The sequence below is a fragment of the Triticum aestivum genome, chromosome 6B, assembly GCF_018294505.1.
Source record: "Triticum aestivum cultivar Chinese Spring chromosome 6B, IWGSC CS RefSeq v2.1, whole genome shotgun sequence".
Taxonomy (NCBI): Eukaryota; Viridiplantae; Streptophyta; class Magnoliopsida; order Poales; family Poaceae; genus Triticum; species Triticum aestivum.
In genome coordinates, this window is record NC_057810.1 from 478769910 (window position 1) to 478791631 (window position 21722).

Sequence of the window (21722 nt, forward strand, 5' to 3'; positions counted from 1 at the left end):
TCTAAACTCCCATCCCTTTAACAAGACTGGCAGAAGAAGGCCAGACAAATCAACTGTCCGGCTCCTTTGCCCGAAGACCCAGTAGACGCCCATTTGACAAAGTTGCTGGTTCCGGCACCCCACGTGGTGCCGGAGAAGAAGGCCAAGAAGAAAGCCACGGGGACTCGAAAGAGTTCCCGATGCCTGGTGGTGTCGGACTCATCGCTCGACGACCCCGAAGCGCCCTCCACCTCCGAAGACGAGGAGGAGGAAGAAGAAGCCTCTCCTGCTCTAGCGGGGGGAGGAAAGAAGAGGAAGGCCGCCCCAACTGGGGAGGCCGGAGGGTCCAAGAAGGGGAAGACCCTTCTTCTGGACTATGCCTCCGACGCCGAAGACGGCGGAGAGGAATGGCCATCCAGGGTCAAGCCCCTGGCAAAATCGTAAGCATCCGGATACCAGAATAACTTATGGCATTCCTCTTTTGTATAGTACCTTCTGACGCCGAATTCAATCATGCAGTCCGCCCAAGGCTCAGCTCGGCGATTCGTCGAGCGGCTCCCTAGATTCGTTGGATGTGAATAGCAATTCACTCCCGACGGCCTGCTCCCCACGGCCTACGTACGATGCCGAGGTGGAGTCCCAAAAGGGACTAAACCAGGAGGAGGTGGTCCTGGAGGCGCCGCAAGGCGACCTCCCGGACTCCAGGCCCAAAGGGGGTGAAGCCCCAGAGGGATCTAAGTCCGGCCCTGAGCCGGACACCGCTCCGGAACCTTCAGTGGTTCCGGAGTCCGGCAGGCGGCCCCTTCGTAAGAAGGACAAGCCTACGACGCTGGCGGCCTCCGTCCAACCGGAAGCGCCGGACAATTTGCTGGAGGTGCTTAACGGCGCCTCCATCGACGAGGAGCACCGCACTGTTATGAGTGCGGTGATTCAGAAGGTTCAATCCGCCAAGAGCGGGTTGATAGAAGCCTGTACCAGCCTTCTAACAGACTTTGAGGTATGTGTTTAAAACATATAAAAATGTTACCGCATAGACAGTAGCCCCTGATGCTCAGTGTGGTGTTCGAAAAGAAAAGCTAGACTGAGGATCTAAAAAAAGATATACACAAGAGTCTAACATAAATATGTCAATATGGGAATGCAGGCTGCGTTGCTGACCTCTACCGCACTGACTGCGGAGGTCGATGCATTGAAGCAGAGCCTCGAGCGGTCCGAGAACGAGCTCGGCCGTGCCAAGAAGCAGCTCGAGGACAATGAAGGCATGTAATACCTTATGTAATTGTATATATAAATACCTGGTTGCCAATGATGACAGGACCAACGTGAATATTTCAGGGGCCACAACCGAGGTGGCGACCCTGAAGGAAGCGCTTTCCAAGGCCGAAGACAATGCGGCCATGGAGCGCTCAGAGCGAGAGAAGCAAGAGGCGCAGGTGGCGGAGGTGCGGCAAGAGCTCGATGCTCTTGTGAAAAAACATGAGAGGTTAGAGCTTGACTTGAAGACTCGAGAGTCTGAGCTTGCCTCGGCACTTGAAAGCGCCAAATCTACCAATGCCGAAGCCCAAAAAGCCCTCCAGGAGATTGAGGCGATGAAAAAGATTGCGGCGGGTAAGGCATTCTTTATGCAAAGCAAGCACGTGAAAGTAAATTACCTGTTACTTACCCGAATCCGAAGCTCTCCAGGAGCATTCACAGATCTACCCCGCAGTGTATCCGACGCCGCCGCATTCTACCGGGCCAAGGAAGGGAGCTCGACCGAGAAGGTGTTATGGTCCCAGTATGTAGAGGCCGGACACCCGGTGCCCCTGAGCGACCAGCTGAAGCAGCTGGTCAAGCTTCATAAGGCAGCCGAACAGGCCATGAAGGGCCTGATAGGCCGGCTGTGGCCTGGGGAGGCCATGCCTTTGAGCTACTTTGGGCTGGTGCGGCGGCTGGTGGATGCCTGTCCACGGCTTGAAGTCATCAAGCGCTCCGTGTGCATCGAGGGCACCTGTAGGGCTTTTGCCCGTGCTAAAGTGCACTGGGGCAAGCTGGATGTTGAGAAGCTGGTGAAGGATGGGCCACCAAAGGGGAAGGAGCATCGCAGGCCCGAGATGTATTATGAGGGCGTCCTGAAGAGTGCCCGTTGTCAGGACCCCGATCCTATGCCACACTGATCTAGCATGTAACACCTCATATCACTTTGCGGCCTCACGCACGGTATTCCCATGGGTGTCGCCTTACCAGGCCCGGGACCGTTTGCGCCTTTTGGCTCACGTATATGATAGTGTTGCTAGCATCCATATGACAAAGAACCCGGGCTGACATGGCTAGTCGTAAACCCAAAGTGGAACTAACTTACAGGGACAGGCATACATGACCCAGCAACGAACATGTCGGTCATCAGCAAGTGAATACGGTCTATAGCAACTGGGCTAGCAGGACTCCGGAGAATCCGGGCTGTAGCAGGCTAACAGGACTCTGGTAGACACCGTGTGACATTTCCCCGAAGGGACAGACACAGGAACGAAGAAGGACACATGCCGGCCAGCCTAAGTGTTCCGGAGCAGTAGCAAGCTACCAGGGCTCAGTGGAAGCACTAGGAGACATTTCCCCGTAAGAGAGGCTACCAAGGATAAACAACTAGATAGTCAGATCCCACACATACCAAGCATTTCAATAACATACACACAATATGCTCGATATGTGCAAATACAACATGGCATCACAACATAACTCTACGACTCAAAGTATTTATTCAATAGGCTCCGAGGAGCGAGATATTACAAACATGGGTCTCATGACCCAGCATTCAGAGCACACAAGTCAAGCACAAGTGGAAGCTTAACATGTCTAAGTACAGACATCTACAAATGAAAAAGGCTGAGATACCTGTGTATCTACCAGATCCTGCCGAGGGCACAAGATCGTAGCTGAGGTAACAAGCTAAACATCGAAGTCCACACAGAATTACTAGTGAGACGGAAGTCTCTGCAAAAACATAAAATAGGCAAACGTGAGTACAAATGTACCCAGCAAGACTTACATCGGAACTAACTACATATGCATCATTATCAACAAAGGGGATGGTGGGGTTTAACTGCAGCAAGCCAGCTTTGACTCGGTGGCTATCCTGAACTACGATTGCAAGTAACTCTTTTGAGGTGGCGCACACGAGTCCACATATTCACCATATCAATACACCACTATGGATTCGCTCCCGTCTCCCTACGAGAACGCCATCCATAGCACTCACGCTTATCTTGCGCATTTTAGAGTATCCACTTTCACTTGTCTATGAACTGTACAGGCAACCCAGAAGTCCTTTACCGTGGACACGGCTATTCGAATAGATCAATTTAACCCTGCAGGGGTGTACTTCTTCACACACGCTCTCGCCACTTACCGCCATGTACACCTCGTGTATCTCGGCAACCTTCAAGCGGAAGCCTGTCGAGGGAGTCGGCCACGACCTGACTAACCACACAAGTCTCTCGTCCAGGTTTATCGCCTATTCGGGTTCCATCCGCAAGGAGATCCGGCCGGGGTGTCGCTCACGGTCCCAAACGATGTGTGCAGGGTTCCCAAGCCCACCATTCGGGTGCCACTTGGTACACCGGGCCACTGTGCCTAGTATGTCCAAAGCCCACCTGTACCGGGTGCCACTTGGTAGACTACTAGCACTACCTACAAACACCAGAAACTAGTTGCAACTCCTGGACAGAGATCGAGTTGATTAATAAGTCGACAAGGGCACTTAAGCATTCCAATGCGTGGTAGTAGTTGTTCATGGATCACAAACACGGAACTCAGTTCCTGAGGATGGTTTCAATGAGACAACCCACCATGTACTCCTACATGGCCTCTCACCGCTACCTTTACCAAATCGTGTTCACACCCTTAGCTCACACACAGTAGGACATGTTCACACATCTCCGATTCATCCCCGATGAATCAGACCTGACTCAACTCTAAGCAATAGCAGGCATGACAAACAAACATGAATGAGTAGGCACATGAGGGCTCAAACAACTCCTACTCATGCTAGTGGGTTTCATCTATTTACTGTGGCAATGACAGGTCATGCAGAGGATAAAGGGGTTCAACTACCGCAGCAAATAACAGTTGTATCGTTGTTTTCCTAATGCAGTAAAATAGAGCAGGAGCGAGAGAGTGGGATTGTATCGGAATGAACAAGGGGGTTTTGCTTGCCTGGCACTTCTGAAGATAATATAGTTCTTCATCGGTGTCATCGATCTCATCGTCGGAACACGTCTACTGAGAGGGGACAAACACCGGCAACAGAGAAAGAACAGAATCAATGCAATGCAACAATATGATGCATGAGTGTGACATGGCAATATGCTGTGGTTTGAGCTAATGCAACTAGAAACCATATTAAATGAAGTTGGTTTGAATCCAAGATTCAAATTCAAACTCCCTATGTGGATATTTAAGTGCCATTTATATGATTTGTGCTAAACAGCAGCTACAAGTTGTTCTAACATGCATGAAAACAGTACAGATGGATAGATTGGATTTTTCTGATCAATTTTCATATATAAACTATTTCATTTGGAGCTACGGTTGATTTTCTATGATTTTTAAAAGTTTGTACTATATTCTGGAATTTCCTGTATAAGAAAACGTCCAGTAATTGAATTAATGCGTCAGCACTGCGTCAGGGTGACGTCAGCGGTCAACTGGGTCGGCTAGGTCAAACCTGACCTGTGGGACCCACGTGTCAGTGGTTAGTTAACTAACTAAACAGAGTTAGTTAGTGTTAGGTTAAGCACTAATCTAGATTAATTAGTGCTAAACTAACCTAACTAATAATTAACAAGGGTGGCCCACACGTTAGTGACCCAGGGAGTCAAACTAGGCCCACCCAGTCAACGGTCAGCGGGGTCAAACAAACCGGCGACATGACGCCGGCGAGGCCAGACGCGGTGGAGGGGCTCGGGTTTGCGTCTCCGGCGACCAAACGGGCGGCCAAGAGCACGCGCGGGGAGCTGGGGCTCGCCCGCATCCAGGAAGGCATGCGGCAGTAGCGGGGACGGCCGAAGCTCGCCGGAAACGAGCTCGGGGCGGCACCAGCGCTCGGGTGTTTGTGGGTACGGGGCTGCAGTGGCCGTGGTATCGCGTTCGTGGCACCTACAGCAGCTACGCGAGGCGGCGAGAATGTTGGACACGACTCCCGGACCAAATGGTCGCCGGAGTCGGGTCGGCAGTGAGTGCAGGCGGCGGCGCAGTCGGGCGAGAGGGGCGTGGCGGCTACGGCGTGCAAGAGAGAAAACGGAAAGAGGGAGGGTGATCAGATGCTCACGTAGAACACGACGAGCGAGTCGGTGAGCTCGGGGAGGGGCCGGAGCAAGCGGGGCGGCAGAGGCGATCTCGGTGACCCGAGGAAGAAGAAGGCATCGGGGGCGGCGCTACAGGGCGTCCGGCGAAGCTTGGCTCGTCGAGGATGAAGCTGGAGATGATACGGAGCTCGGGGAGGCAGAGATGGAGCGAGGGAGTGGCTGTGGGCACCAGGTTACGGCGGGGCATCCATGGAGGTTTCGTCCATGGCGGGGAACGGGCGAGGGAGAGGAGTTGGGGTCGAATGGAGGGGTCCAGGGGGTCGGGGAGACGACGTGGAGGTCGTCCAGACGTCCAGGGGCACGGGCGGCAAGCAGGTGGCGCCGTGGCGAGCTCGCGCTCGTCGGCGTCACCTCCCTGCCTGCCTGGCGGGGACGAAGCAGCTGGCTGGCACGGGCCAGCATAGTGCTGGGCCGCGAGGTGGGCCGGGCATGGGTTTGGCCAGGTAAGAGGGTTTCCACTTGTTTTTGTTTTCTATTTTTCTTCCTCTATTTTGATTTAGTTTAGCAACTAAATCATTTTAATAAATTCTGTAGGTTATTATATGGCTTGCTAGAATATATACAAAGCCACTCACAAACTTCCAGAATTATTGGAGTCATATTTAATATATATTAAATATAAATCCAAAGCAAATAGTTATTGGATTAATTCAAATGGCCAAAATAAATATTTTTGTGACTCCAAAAATATTGGTTTGAATTTTACCTCTTACCAATATTTCTATAGAATATCAGGAACATTTTCTTGGACTCATTTGAGAAGATTTAAATGTTGGTTATTTTTAGAGGTTTTCTGAGGCTTTTGAAAATTCCAGAATTCAAGTTTCATTTGAATTTAAACATGATGCTCACATGGAAGCTAGCATAGGTCAGACCAGAATTAGGGATGTGACACCCGTCTTGTAGCGAATGAATGTACCAGGGATGTAATTTTTGAGTAAACTCGCTTGTGTTTATCTTGTGCGCTGAAAACTTGTTGATATGCGCTAAGCAATGCTTTTTTAATATAAAATATTACCTTCTGTGCGGCCATTTATTAAATCTAGGAGATGCAAGTCGTCGGCTTCTACCCCCATGCCACGAGTGCTGGGGTGTTCGAGATAAACCTGAGCGCTCTTGTTCCCATTCTTGGGTCCATCTAGGGAGGCGCTCAGCACAACGAACAAGGCCATCGGACTTATAATGCTTTATCACTCTCACTTAGCCATAGAATTCTATAATTTTAAATTTCGGCGAAGCCCCTAATATTCGAAAGACCGAGTTCGGGGCGCTATCCACGCCTAGGCCGGATAAATCCATCTCCTCGCTCTAAGCGGCATAAGTCTTTAAGGACTCGAAAAACCTCTCGAACAGCGACCGGTCTCTCGCCCTATCATGACGGTCAGTTTTAGCTTTCTCTACTGAGGTGTTAACCCAGCTCAACTGGGGCACAATCGCAGTAGTTCTCCCAGCGCTACCTTAGCCGACATTGCGGAATGTAAGGTACCAAAACATGGGAGCCGGGCAAACCCAACTATTGACCCAAGACATGATTCGGAGCCGATGCATATAGTGCTATAAGTTCGGGGTGCCGCACTCATGATAATGTTCGGTCTTCTCACACCGTATTATGGGGTACTTAAGCCCCTGGTGTATTGGCCGTACCAAAGTGTACGGTTGCATAATGTCATGACTGAACATGTTTATATAAAAAATGAATGCAATAATAGACAAGAGCTATGTATTGTTATTTAAAGGGCTGCTATGAAAGCAGAACGATACAAATAGTGCGATAAGCAAGAGATGGGATTATTTGACATTTTCCCCCTCTAGAGGCAAGCTGCGAGACTTTAAGTAAGACAGGTATTTTGCTCGTTATAGAGACCACCTGGACATTTGACGTGGCTTGTTGTCCCCATGGCTGTTACATCGTGTGTTCGGCGAGTGTATTGCCGGACAGGCCTTCCGAATAGTGGAGTCCTGAAAGTATATATATAAAAAAAAGAAATGGCAAAATCGGGAGCCCCTAGTGTGGTTGAGCCGCATTCTGGGCGTGCCGTGGTTGTGCCCCTCCCCTTATGCCCATGATATTGCCAGAGCATAGTTATGTACGCGTGGTACTGCTATCACAATCTCGCGAGGGCTGGGGTTGGGGATGCACTGCTATGCTTGCTCGGAACGTGCCAGCCGGTTTTGTTGTAGGTTACTTCGGGCGCGCTTGATGTTGTCCAGACATTTAACAGCCGGATTGGAGAATTGCCTTAAGAGGCTGCTTTGTACTTCTGCCGCCAGGGCCATCGTGTGCTCCTCTGTTCGGAGAGAGCGTTCGGTGTTTCCATTGACCGTAATGACTCCGCGAGGGCCTGGCATCTTGAGCTTGAGATATGCGTAGTGCGGCACCGCATTAAATTTTGCGAATGCGGTTCGTCCGAGCAGGGCGTGATAGCCACTGCGGAATGGGACTATGTCAAAGATTAACTCTTTGCTTCGGAAATTATCCGGGGATCCGAAGACCACTTCGAGTGTAACTGAGCCTGTACAGCTGGCTTCTACACCTGGTATGACGCCTTTAAAGGTCGTCTTTGTGGGTTTAATCCTCGAGGGATCGATACCCATTTTTTGCACTGTATCCTGATAAAGCAGGTTCAGGCTGCTGCTGCCGTCCATGAGGACTCTAGTGAGGTGAAATTCGTCAATGATTGGGTCTAGGACCAATGCGGTGAATCCGGCGTGACGAATGCTAGTGGGGTGGTCCCTTCCATCAAAGGTGATCGGGCAGGAGGACCATGGGTTGAACTTTGGGGCGACTGGCTCCAATGCATAGACGTCCTTGAGAGCACGCTTCCGCTCCCTTTTGGGGATATGGGTTGCGTATATCATGTTCACCGTCCGCACTTGTGGGGGGAAGCCCTTCTGTCCTCTGTTGTTCGGCGGCCGGGGCTCCTCCTCGTCATCGCTATGCAGCCCCTTGTCTTTGTTTTCGGCACATAACTTGCCTGCCTGCTTTAACACCCAACAATCCCTGTTAGTGTGATTGGCTGGTTGTTCGGGGGTGCCATGTATCTGGCACGAGCGATCGAGTATCCGGTCTAAACTGGATGGGCCCGGAGGATTTCTTTTGAATGGCTTCTTCCGCTGACCGGGTTTAGAGCCTCTGAATCCGGCGTTAACTGTCATATCCTCAGTATTATCGCCGTTAATGCGGCGCTTGTGCTTGTTACGACGTGACCTGCCATTCTTGTCCTTGGTATCTGAGCTACCAGGGCTCTTGGTGATGTTATTGCTACGAGCTAGCCAGCTGTCTTCTCCCGCGCAAAAGCAGGTCATGAGTGTCGTGAGGGCTGCCATAGATTTCGGCTTTTCCTGTCCTAGGTGCCGGGCGAGCCATTCGTCTCGGATGTTGTGCCTGAAGGCTGCAAGAGCCTCTGCGTTCGGACAGTCGACTATTTGATTTTTCTTGGTTAGGAACCGTGTCCAGAATTGTCTGGCCGATTCCTCTGGCTGTTGAATTATGTGGCTTAGGTCGTCGGCGTCTGGTGGTCGCACATAAGTGCCCTGGAAGTTGTCAAAGAATGCAGATTCTAGGTCCTCCCAGCAACTAATTGACTCTGCTGACAAGCTGTTAAGCCAATGTCGAGCTGGTCCTTTAAGCTTGAGTGGGAGGTATTTGATGGCGTGTAGATCATCACCACGGGCCATGTGGATATGAAGGAGATAATCCTCGATCCATACCGCAGGATCTGTTGTGCCATCGTATGATTCGATGTTTACGGGTTTAAAACCTTCGGGGATTTGATGATCCATTACTTCGTCAGTGAAGCATAGTGGGTGTGCGGCGCCCCTGTACTGGGCTATATCGCGACGTAGCTCGGACGAGCTTTGTCTGTTGTGTTCGGCCTGGCCGTATTTGTCATATCCGGCGTGACGGCTATTTTCACGTGATGTGGGGCGCCCACGCGATCCGTAGATCGATCTTGTTTGCCTTGCCTTATCCTCCAATATGTCTCGCAGGTCTTGTGCGTTTCCCCGTGCTCTGGTACTTTTTGAGCTGTGCCGGGGTGCGGCTTGAGTTGAGGGCCGAAAGGCCTCTCTGTCGCGGCCACGGGGTGGCCGATTGGCCGCATCATACGCTGGTGATGTAGGTTTAGTTGCTTCCTCCTCTAGTTGGGGTAGCAGCCTGCGCTTTGGGTAGCTCTTGGAGGGGCGTTCGAGTTTGTATTCTTCGGCCTCCAGGACTTCAGTCCATCTGTCGGCTAGCAAATCTTGGTCAGCTCTGAGCTGCTGCTGTTTTTTCTTGAGGTTGCTTGCTGTGGCCATAAGCCTGCGTTTGAAACGCTCTTGTTCGACAGGATCCTCTGGCACGACAAATTCGTCGTCGTCGAGGCTTGCCTCGTCTTCGGAGGGAGGCATATAATTGTCATCCTCGACCTCCCTTTCTGCCGCTCTCTCATGAGGGCTGGCTTCTCCGTCCTCCTGCGCTGAATCCTGCTGGAGGGGGTTGTCTTCGGCACTGTCCGGGGTGTTGTTATCTCCAGTGCTGGACTCGCCATTTTTGCTTTGGCAGGATTTAGAGCGGCGCCGCTGACGCCGGCGCTTAGGTTGTTTCTTGGAGGGGTCATCCTCCGTTTTTTCATCGCCATTCCCTGCTTTTGGGGTGTCCACCATGTATATGTCATATGACGAGGTGGCTTTCCAGTGCCCTATAGGTGCTGGTTCTTGGTCTTCTCCTTCATCGGCGTCCATACCGTCGATATCTTTGGAGTCAAAGTCAAGCATGTCGGTTAAATCATCGACAGTGGCTACGAAGTGGGTGGTGGGTGGGATTCGAATTTCTTCGTCGTCCGCATCCCAACCTTGCTGACCATAGTTCGGCCAGGGTTCTCCTGACAAAGAGGCCGACGAAGCAAACGAGGAAGAGGAACCCGATCATCCACCCCAAGCTGGGGTCCTTGACGTTCATGGCGTCATTCGCCTCGGTCGCCTGGCCGGCGATCCTGCTGCTCATGGCAAACATGTAGGAGCCGAATCCACCTGCGCGCACGCGTCTCTTGCTCACCGGTCAGCAGAGCACACGAAACGGAGAGGAACGGGTAATTAAAAACAGTCAGCAAAGAAAACGGCCGCGCTTACCGCTGAAGGCGATGCCGTAGGCGGCGACGACGCAGGTCTTTTTTCGATAAAGGGCGATTTTATTATCTCAAATGTAGCATCAAGCAGATACAAAGCATTATGAGTAACACCCGGCCTCTGCATAACTAGGATGCACACAGCCCAATATGAAGGTCTGACAAAAAATTAATGAAAAAAACCGACAAAACGGCAACAGTAGAGCCCTATAGACCGACACTATGCCTCTGTCGAAGGAGGTGGTGGATCGATCCGAAGGTTATGTTGCCACCCATGTTGGGAAAAAACCTCCATAGCCACCTGCTCCAATCGCATACAGACCGCCTTGAACAGCGGTTGGTTCTCCGGTCGTTGTAACATAGACCACATACGTAGCAATTGTGTACAGCGGAAAATAACCTGTAGAGGAGAAGCATTTCTTCCATTAAAAACAAAATCATTTCTACATAGCCAAAGCGACCAAATTAAGGCATACGCTCCCACCCTTATTAGTGTTTTGAACCTATTTGAAATACCGTCCAGCCAATGACCAAAAATATTGGCAACATTTGTGGGCGGATACAAATTTGACGCTATTTGGATGACTGACCACGTAGAACGCGCAAACTTGCATTGGAAAAGGAGGTGTTTGATTGTCTCATCATGAGTACAAAAACAACACTTCTTACTCCCTTGCCAGTTGCGTCGTGCGAGATTGTCTTTGGTTAACACAACCCCCCTACGAAGATACCACATGAAAATTTTCACTTTTAATGGAATCTTAGACTTCCAAATTTTCTTGTTATTACTCACTGGTACCTCAGAATGTGTGAGCGCACGATACATAGAGTCTACAGTGAAAGACCCTGATGTAGTAAGGTTCCAGCGAAATGACGGTGTTCTCCTGCCGCGTGAAGGGGCGGCGGGGCAGGCCCAGCCTGGCCTCGGCGGCCGCCCAGAGGCGGGCGAAGAAGAAGCCAAGCAGCCCCGCGGAGATGTTGAGCGAGGGGATGATCCCCGCGGTGAGGCTCAGCTTCACGACGATGACGCTGAAGAGCACGGCCAGGAGCGCGCTCACCACCAAGGCCCGGACCGTCAGCTGCTCACGCCACGACGGCACCATCTCCACCGACTCCGCGCTGCGCTCCCTCGCCTCCTCGCCCGTCGCCATGCTGGGGAAGCAGCCGGCGGCGGATTGGGGTTTTTGTAGCACAGGGGGGAGGATGCACCAGTGTTGGATTTAGCTGGACGCAATGAATGTATGCATTGGTACCATCTGCTGTCACTCCATTTAGTACCGGATTTTGCAAGGGTCAAAGCTCTTGGATAACAACATTGGCAGGGTCTCCAATATTGAAATGAAATAAATGCTCAATTCTGCCATTTAGACAAAATGTATGCTGTCCAAATATTTTTGGTAACTTTGACAAATACAGCTGGAGCCTATACACACGATTAGGGCATCTCCAACCATGTCCATTTCAAAATAAATTTAGACAAACCGGATGATTTTTATTTAAACCAGAGCACATTCATTACATTTTTGACATGTTTCGTTAAAAGAGCGACCGGACCTAAACCTAGTCTAAATTTACGGTGGCGCCGTCCTCCAAGTCCTTGTTCCCCTCCAGTGTTGGCGCGTCCATGTCCGATGAAGATGAGACCCATGAAATGAAGGTGCGGTCACCGGCGAGGAATAGTAGGACATGGGACACGGACCAACCAACTTGAGAATCGAGGCCCGGCCACCTCCCATCCACTACTCCTTGTCAAAGTCCGCAACCTGTTTGCCGCTAGTGAACATGAGGTTGATGATGGACATGGACAGGGTGGCACGCTCGCCGCATCACCGGCACCAACGAAGCATCATTCGTGGCGCGAATGACGCATAGTTGTCAGCGTTCGTACGCGATCGCCAGTGCCGCCTACGCATCCGGCTACACCGCGACCCTATTGGGAGCGGCATGAGCGTGCGCGGCCTCACATAGCGCTCGTTGCTCGGCAACGAAGTTGGGGTTCTCCTCGACCATGGACAACACGGGCTCTTTGCTCGCGCACTCGTCATACATTTGGTCCTCCACCAGCCGGTGTTGCGCGAGGTTGTACCACTGCTCCTCCTGCATCTGTCGGAACGCTGACAACATCGGCGGTGGTTGTTCCTCTATCATGGTGTCGTTGAAGTGCCTCTGCGCCTGCTCCATATTGTCAGGCTGGCATGGACCGGTGCGAACAAGGGCGTCGTGTCATCGTCGGAGCCCGTCTCAACATCGTTGGGTCATCGTCAGAGACCTTCGGGGAGCTGGCCAACATGCCAGCTTCTATCCGTCTGACACAGCGGCCCTGCCAACCGGCAGCAAGGGCGGCCACCTCGTGCTTCTGCTCCATCGAGAGGCTCTACAACAACACGTTCGCGGTCATGGAGGACGTGGTGCACAGGAGAAGAATGTGGAGCGGACGTGTTGTTTTGTCGTTTGTGATGGGAGTGGCCTCGTTTAAATAGCGGACGTCATTGAGGCCAAGCGGTGCGGTGTGTCAATGCGGGCGCCGGAGTTGGCTTCTTGGCCGGCTTGCGTGTTTAATGATGGCAGGCGGACGGAAGCGTAGGCCGTTTGAATGCTCTAGATATATGTCCCGTCCCATCCAGTAACGTCCCTCCGACAATGAACAAGCCGAACACCAGGGACACGGCATGGGTATCACTCTTGTCGGATGAGCCGCTTCAATCCCGACCTCAGTGAGAGGTCACATCTGCTCTGGGTCGCATGAATGCGGAGCTCGCGTTCTAGAGCGCATGAATGTGGGGCAACCGCTTTAGGCGGGAAAGGGTTTTGGGTGGGACCAGATTGTCAGACACATGCATGACAGCGGTCCAAACACGCGCAAACCCCCACCCCCCCCCCTTCCGATTTGCAAGAAACAGAAGTCCACATGAGTCCACGGATGGGGTACCACATTGGATGACATATCACGTCTGGACCTCGTGGTATCAGATAAAGTACCGTCCGTGTACAAAAAACAATCATCGCACAACCATGGTATGATCAAATGATAAGACTCCGCAAGTGCTCGAGCTATATACACATTAGTACACACCAAACCTCTTTCAGTAAGAATAAAAAGGATGCGCAGGTCTCCAAGATAAAAATCCCCATCAACTTCTACTTGGAGCATCTTCGTCAATTTGTACTCCTTTGGGCTCTCCTTCATGGCTTCCATCTTAATGAGCACGCCGAGGATGACATAGTCTGAAAGCGCAAAATAATGTCCACCGGCATACGCTTATTCTACACAACTCATGGGAACTCTACTACCCTATGTCCCACATAGTGTGGAAGGATTGGGTCCCTCCTAAAGTCAAGTTCTTTGCCTGATTTATCATTCAAAATAGAATATGAATCGCCAATAGATTGACCAAGCATGAGTGAACAAATTGCGACCATTGTCCCCTATGCAAGAGGGAGCAAGACTCCGGGACACACCTGATGTTTGCTAGAAGTACGTCGGTATTTCCCCAAATAGGAAGGGATGATGCAGTATAGCGACGGTATGTATTTCCCTCAGTGATGAGACCAAGGTTATTGAACCACTCGGAGAACCTCCTCACACCACGTAAACAACACCTGCACACAAATAATAAATACTCGCAACCCGACGTGTTAAAGGGGTTGTCAATCCCTTTCGGGTATGGCGCCTCAAGATATGCAAATAATGTGAGGTAAAAGTGGTAGATAGGATAAATAGATCGTGGAACAAATAAATTGCAGCAAGGTATTTTTGTATTTTTGGTTTAATAGATCTGAAAAAAATGCAAACGAAAATAGATCGCAAAGGCAAATATGATGAAAAGAGACCTAGGAGCCGTAGGTTTCACTAGTGTCTTCTCTCGAGAAAAATAACAAACGGTGGGAAAACAATTATTGTTGGGCAATTGATAGAACTTCAAATAATCATGACGATATCCAGGCAATGATCATTATATAGGCATCACGTCCAAGATTAGTAGACTGACTCATGCCTGCATCTACTACTATTACTCCACACATCGACCGCTATTCAGCATGCATCTAGTGTATTAAGTTCATGGAGAAACAGAGTAATGCAATAAGAACGATGACATGATGTAGACAAGATCTATCTATGTAGAGATAGACCCCATTGTTTTATCCTTAGTAGCAACGATACATACGTGTCATTTCCCCTTCTGTCACTGGGATCAAGCACCGTATGATTGAACCCACTACAAAGCACATCTTCCCATTGCAAGATAAATAGATCAAGTTGGCCAAACAAAACCCAAATATAGGAGAAAAGATACGAGGCTATAAGCAATCATGCAGATAAGAGATCAAAGAAGACTCAAATACCTTTCATGGATAAAAACATAGATCTAATCATAAACTCAAAGTTCATCGGATCCCAACAAACACACGGCAAAAAGGCTTACATCATATGGATCTCTAAGAGACCATTGTATTGATAATCAAGAGAGAGAGGAAGCCATCTAGCTACTAACTACGGACCCATAGGTCTACAAAGAACTACTCACGCATCATCAGAGATGCACCAATGGAAGTGGTGAATCCCTCTGTGATGGTGTCTAGATTGGACCTGGTGGTTCTGGACTCAACGGCGGCTGGAATTGATTTTCGTCGACTCCCCTAGGGTTTCTGGAATATTGGGGTATTTATAGAGGAAAGTGGCGGTTCAGGGGACACCCGAGGTGCGCAGAAACCACCAGGGCGCGCATGGGCCTCCTGGCGCGCCCTGGTGGGTGTTTCCCTCCTCGAGGCACCCCCCCAGGTGCAACCTTGGCCCACTGGATGTCTCTGGCCCAAAAAATCCTCAAAGAGTTACACTGCATTTGGACTCCGTTTGATATTCATTTCCTACGATGTAAAAAACATGCAGAAAATAGCAACTGGCATTGGGCACTATGTCAATAGGTTAGTACCAAAAAATAATATAAAATGACTATAAAATGATTGTAAAACATCCAGAATGATAATATAACACCATGGAACAATAAAAAATTATAGATACGTTGGAGACGTATCAGCATCCCCTAGCTTAATTCCTGCTCGTCCTCGAGTAGGTAAATGATAAAAATAGAATTTTCGAAGTGGAATGTTGCCTAACATATTCATCACATTTCTTTTCTTTATAGCATGGACATATGGACTTTTATATGATTCAAAGCAATAGTCTAGTTTTGACATGAAGACTTTAATACTCAAGCATACCAGCAAGCAACCATGTCTTTCAAAATATCAATACTAAAGCAAGTTATCCCTAGCTCATTATGCTCAATCATTGATCCATTCATGAAACACACACGAATATTAGTTACACCCAATGCTCAAATATGGTCATAGTGCCCCTTAGTTGGTGCTTTATAAGAGAAGATGGAGACTCAAAAATAAAAATTGCATAAATAAATGAAAGGCCCTTCGCGGAGGGAAGTAGGGATTTGTAGAGGTGCCAGAGCTCAAAGCTTAAATTGAGAGATAAAAACATTTTTGAGAGGCATACTTTTCCCACCAACGAAAACAACTTAGAGATCTCAACACTTTCCATGCTAGATACATCATAGGCGGTTCTCACACAGAAAATAAAGTTTATTCCTTTTTCCACCATTACTTTCACTTTCCATGGCTAGCCGAATCCACGGTTTCCCTCCATACCAACACTTTCCAAGGAATTTATTATTTGACAACATAAAGTAAATTCATTTTTCATTTCGGGACTGGGCATCCCTAATACCTTTGCCATACTCTTGTGCAATGACAAGTGTATAAACACTCATCGTGAGAATAACACATCTAGCATGGAAAATATTGGCCACCCTTCACTGCCTCGCGAGCGGTAGAGCACACAAAAGAGAAATTTATTTTGAAAATTAGAGTTGGCACATGCAAATTTGCTTAGAACGGCATGGAAATGCCGCATATAGGTAGGTATAGTGGACTCATATGGCAAAACTGGTTTAAAGGGTTTTGGATGCACAAGTAGTGATCATACTTAGTGAAAAATGAAGGCTACCAAAATATTGAGAAGCGACCAACCAAAAAGCGAAAAATCTTGTACCCAAGCATTAAGCATAAGTAGCACCGAATAATGCACCATAAGTAGGATATAAATTTCATTGGATAACTATTGACTTTCGTGCTTGCATAGGCAATCACAAACCTTGACATTAATATTCTTACTAAAGCACAATTACTCATCAACATGACTCACATATCATATCGTCATATCTCAAAACCATTACTAAGAATCAAGTTTATTTTGTCCAATGGTCTTCATGAAAGTTTTTATTATATCCTCCTTGGATATCTATCACTTTGGGACTATTTTCATATGTTGCTTTTGATAAGCTCAAATAAATATAAATGAAGATTATAAGCATAATTTTTTCTCTCAAAATAATCTAAGTGAAGCAAGAGAGAATTTATTAAAGTTTTACTAACTCCCAAATAAATCTCAGTGAAGCGTGAGAGCATTTCTTCAAAAATAACAAAGCACACCGTGCTCAAAAAGGTATAAGTGAAGCACTAGAGCAAATCCATGGCTCTAAAAATTTAAGTGAAGCATATGAGCAAGCATAGCATAATTTTTGGCTCTCTCAAAAAGGTGTTCAACAAGGATTCAAGACTTAAAACACAAAGAAAAACAAGCAAAGACTCATATCATACAAGACGCTCCAAGCAAAACTCATAATATGTGATGAATAAAAATATAGCTTCAAGTAAAATACCGATGGTTGTTAGAAGAAAGCGGAGGTGCCACTCGGGGGCATCCCCAAGCTTAGTTTCTTGCTACTTCTTTGAATATCATCTTGGAGTGCCTCGGGCATCCCCAAGCTTAGCCTTTTGCTAATCCTTATTCCTTCATCCATCGTAAGATCAGTCAAAACTTGAAAACTTCAATCACACAAAACTCCAACAAAACCTTTGTGTGATCCGTTAGTATAAGAAAACAAACCACTATTATAACTACTGTAGAAAACCTATTCTTATTTTGTTTTTGCATTATATCTACTGTATTCCAACTTATCTATGGAAAAAATTCATCAAAGAAAACCATAGAATCATCAAAACAAGCACATGACGCAAAAAAAAAAAACAGAATCTGTCAAAAACAGAACAGTCTGTAGCAATATGGATATTTAGAATACTTATGTAACCACAAAAATCTTGAGAAATTAGGAAAAATTGGGTCATTTGTATATTAATCTTCTTCAAAAAGAATCAACTGAAAAGAACTTTTCTGTGATTTATTAAAACTATTTTCGTGAGTGCATAAGTTTTTGTTTTTCAGCAAGATCTAATCAACTTTCACCCAAAATCAACCCAAAGACCTTGCTTGGCTCAAACACTAATTGAAACACAAAAAACACAATCATAACATTAGCATAATTGTGCTGACACACAAGAACAGAAAACAAAAAGCAAAAATAAATTTTATTCATTGGGTTGCCTCCCAATAAGCGCTATCATTTTATGCCCCTAGCTAGGCATAACACGTAGGATCTAAGTGTTGTCATCCTTGTCCAATTCTTTGATTGAACATTTAGGATTTTTCAAGGATTTATCATATAAATTCTCAGCGACAATACTTCTAGGCATGAGATTGAAAAACTTATTTTCGCAAAAAGGGTCTCTTATGACTTCAATAAAGTTGGGATGGATACTAATCATCTTAAGGTATCCTTTATCATTGCTAGAAGTTGCACCTTTGTTTTTAGTGACTTGAGTAGTCTTGCTAATTTTCACGGGAGTTTTAGCGGAAGCAAAAGCCGTACCTAGATTAGAAAAAAATTCTTCCAGTTTATCATCCTAGACGTGCTCTCTTCGATTCTTTCATGAATTATAGTTCCCTTTTCTTTTAGCAACTTAAAAATGTCTCCCGCTTTTGACCCAACTTTAGTAGAATAACTTTGCATTTTTCTATCCAAGTTTTCAGTATGTTCTACGGTAAGCATTTTCCTTTCAATAGCATCTAGTCTTTCCATAACATGCTCGAGAGTCAATATTGTTTCATTGATCATGAGTGGTGGTGGACCCACTAAATTTCCCAAAGCATTAAAAGCATCAAGAGAAGGACACATCAAGAAATTCCCGCCGATAATCGTATCAAGGATGAATCTGTACCAAGTGGTAATGCCCACATAAAAACAATGAAGAAGAACAATGGTAGATTGCTTACGGATAGATCTATTATGAGCATTGCAAATCCTATACCAAGCATCTTTTAAATTTTCTCCACCCATTTGTTTGAAGTTGAGAACCTCGTTCTCGGGGGTGCACGCAATAGAAGAAGAAAAATCAATAAAGACAAAAAGTGATAAACAAGATTGCACACAAAAACAGTCTAACGAGAAAACGGCGAACGAAAAAGAGGGCGAATAAAACGGCAAATTTTTGTGAAGTGGGGGAGAGGAAAACGAGAGGCAAATGGCAAATAATGTAAATTGCGAGGAGATGAGATTTGTGATTAGGAACCTGGTTGATGTTGAAGATCTTCCCCGGCAACGGTGCTAGAAATTCCTTTTGATGCCTGCTAGAACTACGTCGGTATTTCCCCAAAGAGGAAGGGATGATGCCGTATAGCGATGGTAGGTATTTCCCTCAGTGATGAGACCAAGGTTATCGAACCATTAGGATAACCTCTTCACACCACGTAAACAACACCTGCACACCAATAACAAATACTCGCAACCCAACGTGTTAAAGGGGTTGTCAATCCCTTTCGGGTATGGCGCCTCAAGATATGCAAATAACGTGAGGTAAAAGTGGTAGATAGGATAAATAGATCATGGAACAAATAAATTGCAGCAAGCTATTTTTGTATTTTTGGTTTAATAGATCTGAAAATAAATGCAAGGAAAATAGATCGCAAAGGCAAATATGATGAAAAGAGACCCGGGGCCGTAGGTTTCACTAGTGGATTCTCTCGAACAAAATAGCAAATGATGGGAAAACAATTACTATTGGGAAATTGATAGAACTTCAAATAGTCATGAGTATATCCAGGCAATGATCATTATATAGGCATCACGCGCAAGATTAGTAGACCGACTCCTCACTAGTACAGCGAGGTGCTATACAAACGGTTTTTAACCCCTTTCCATGATGGTGTTCGGAACCATCACCTAGTGAGTGACTACGATAGGGAGGTCCTTTCCACACGACCCAGCAACCGTCAGGGATATGCCCTCCTGGCACACACGCTCGGCAAAATGAGGTCGTGTGCGATCGACGAGTGACCAAATACGGTTATACATACAGTAGTGCTAAAAAATACTATTATACAGGCGAAATCGTTTCCGGTCGTAAGTACATCCCACACAGTCAGTCCCCGCTAAACATTTTCAGTCGTATATACATCCCACATAGTCACTCCAAGGAAAAAACTTTGTGTCGGATTTAGTGATCCGACAACCCTTGAGAGGTTCGAACTCTTGGGAGCGTGCGGAGATTTCAACCTGCCCAGCCTGCCTACTCACGATCCTCCCTAGCCTAGTGCATCGAGCTCACAGAGACACAAAGACACAGAGATTTATACTGGTTCGGGCCATCATTGTGGTGTAATACCCTAATCCAGTGTGGTGTGGTGGATTGCCTTGAGGGGCTATGGATGAACTAGTACAAAGGATGAACAAGCCTCAGGCGGTGAGGTGTTCTTGAGCTGGTGTAGTGCTCTACTTGTTCGGGTTTTGGTCCTCCTATATGGTGGTGGCTAAGTCCTATATATAGTGGCCTTGGTCCTCTTCCCAAATATGAGCGGGAAGGGATTCCACAACGGCGGGATTTGAAAGGGGACAAGCAGTACAGTCTATCATGACAAAAGTAGTCTTCGCCTGTGAAAAGCCTCTGCCCATGACGCTGCGGTGGGCTCAGTGATGACCTCCGTCCTGCCGTCCTGGCGGTATTGGTCTTGTTGCACCAGAATGGAAACCTTTGGTTGATTCCTCGGGACTCCGCGCCTGTGGCTTGCCTCCCTTACACCAAAGAGGAAACCTGCGCTCTGCGCCCACTTGGCGCCCGCCTGGCGCCCGCCTGGCCTTGGTCATCATGGCTCACGTCAGCTGAGCCTCATGAGGTAGCTGCATAGAATTCTCCGCCCCTTAGGAGCACTCCTGAGGAGGCCAACTCCTTTGGGGGTCTTGGCGTCGTCCGCCTCGCGAGGGTCTTGTCGTGTTGGTGTTGAAGCTGGGTTGTACCAGGTCATTGATGAAGCCACGCGGTGGGCCGCAGGCAGGTAGGACTAGATACCCCCAAGTCCAGGACGCCGACAGTAGCCCCCGGGCCCAAGGCGTGCTCGGACTTGGCTTCTAGGCGAAGCAAAAGGGCAAGTGCAGAGCACCGCGGGCCCCAACCGCCTGTGGCATTGATGACGCGGGGCGACTGATTGGACGTGGGCAAATCCGTTTCCCCACGGTGCCTCGACAACTGCTCCTGTCTGACAAAAAGGGGTGCCGCCTGCCGCCAGGCTTTCATTGCTCCTTCTTCGTCTTGCTCCAGATCCCCTTCTCCCCACAGCGAAAGAGCTCGCCAGATCTGCTGATTTCCACCAAATATCCTGCTTGATGGCCGCCGAGAAGACCACGACTTCTTCCTTGGCCGCCGGCTCTGCCTCGTACGAGCCAGGGGTGCTGGCGCCCTGCGTGGCCGGGGAGAAGCTTCAGACCACGCTCCTCCTGACAGCGAGCGACGACAACGAGTGGAAGAATACCACGCTCCGGGACGCCACCGCTGCACCAAAGCCCACGGGCAGCAACTTCTTCCCCTTCTTCATGCACACCATCCTAACGGGGCTGGTACCTCCATTCCCCCTTCTTTTTCGCCATCCTTCACCACTATGGTTTCCACGCACTCCACATCCACGCCAACTACATCCTCCTTCTGTCCCTTTTCGCCTTCTACTGTGAGGCGTTCATGGGGGTGATGCCCTCGGTTGCCCTGTTCCACCATTTCTTCTACCTTCGCAAGACCGGCGACAATCCGGTTGGGTGCATTGGCTTTGTCGCAATGCGGGGTGGCAATGCCATCTCCCACGCCGGGAAGAAGGTGGAGGATGTCGTGAAGAGGTGGGTCCTGATGGATGCTAAGAGCTCCCAGAGCTCGCTGGCGCTGCCAACCACAGTCCCCGTCTCCGAGAAGTGGTGGAGTTCTAAGAAGATCATCGACCCTTCCCTGATGCCGTTCGTGAGGAAGATGGATAAGGAGCTGAAGAGCGTGAAGATGACGGGGGCCATGCTCATCAGAGAATTCCTGAAGCAGCGCATCGCGCCACTTCAAGACTGCCCTCGCCCCT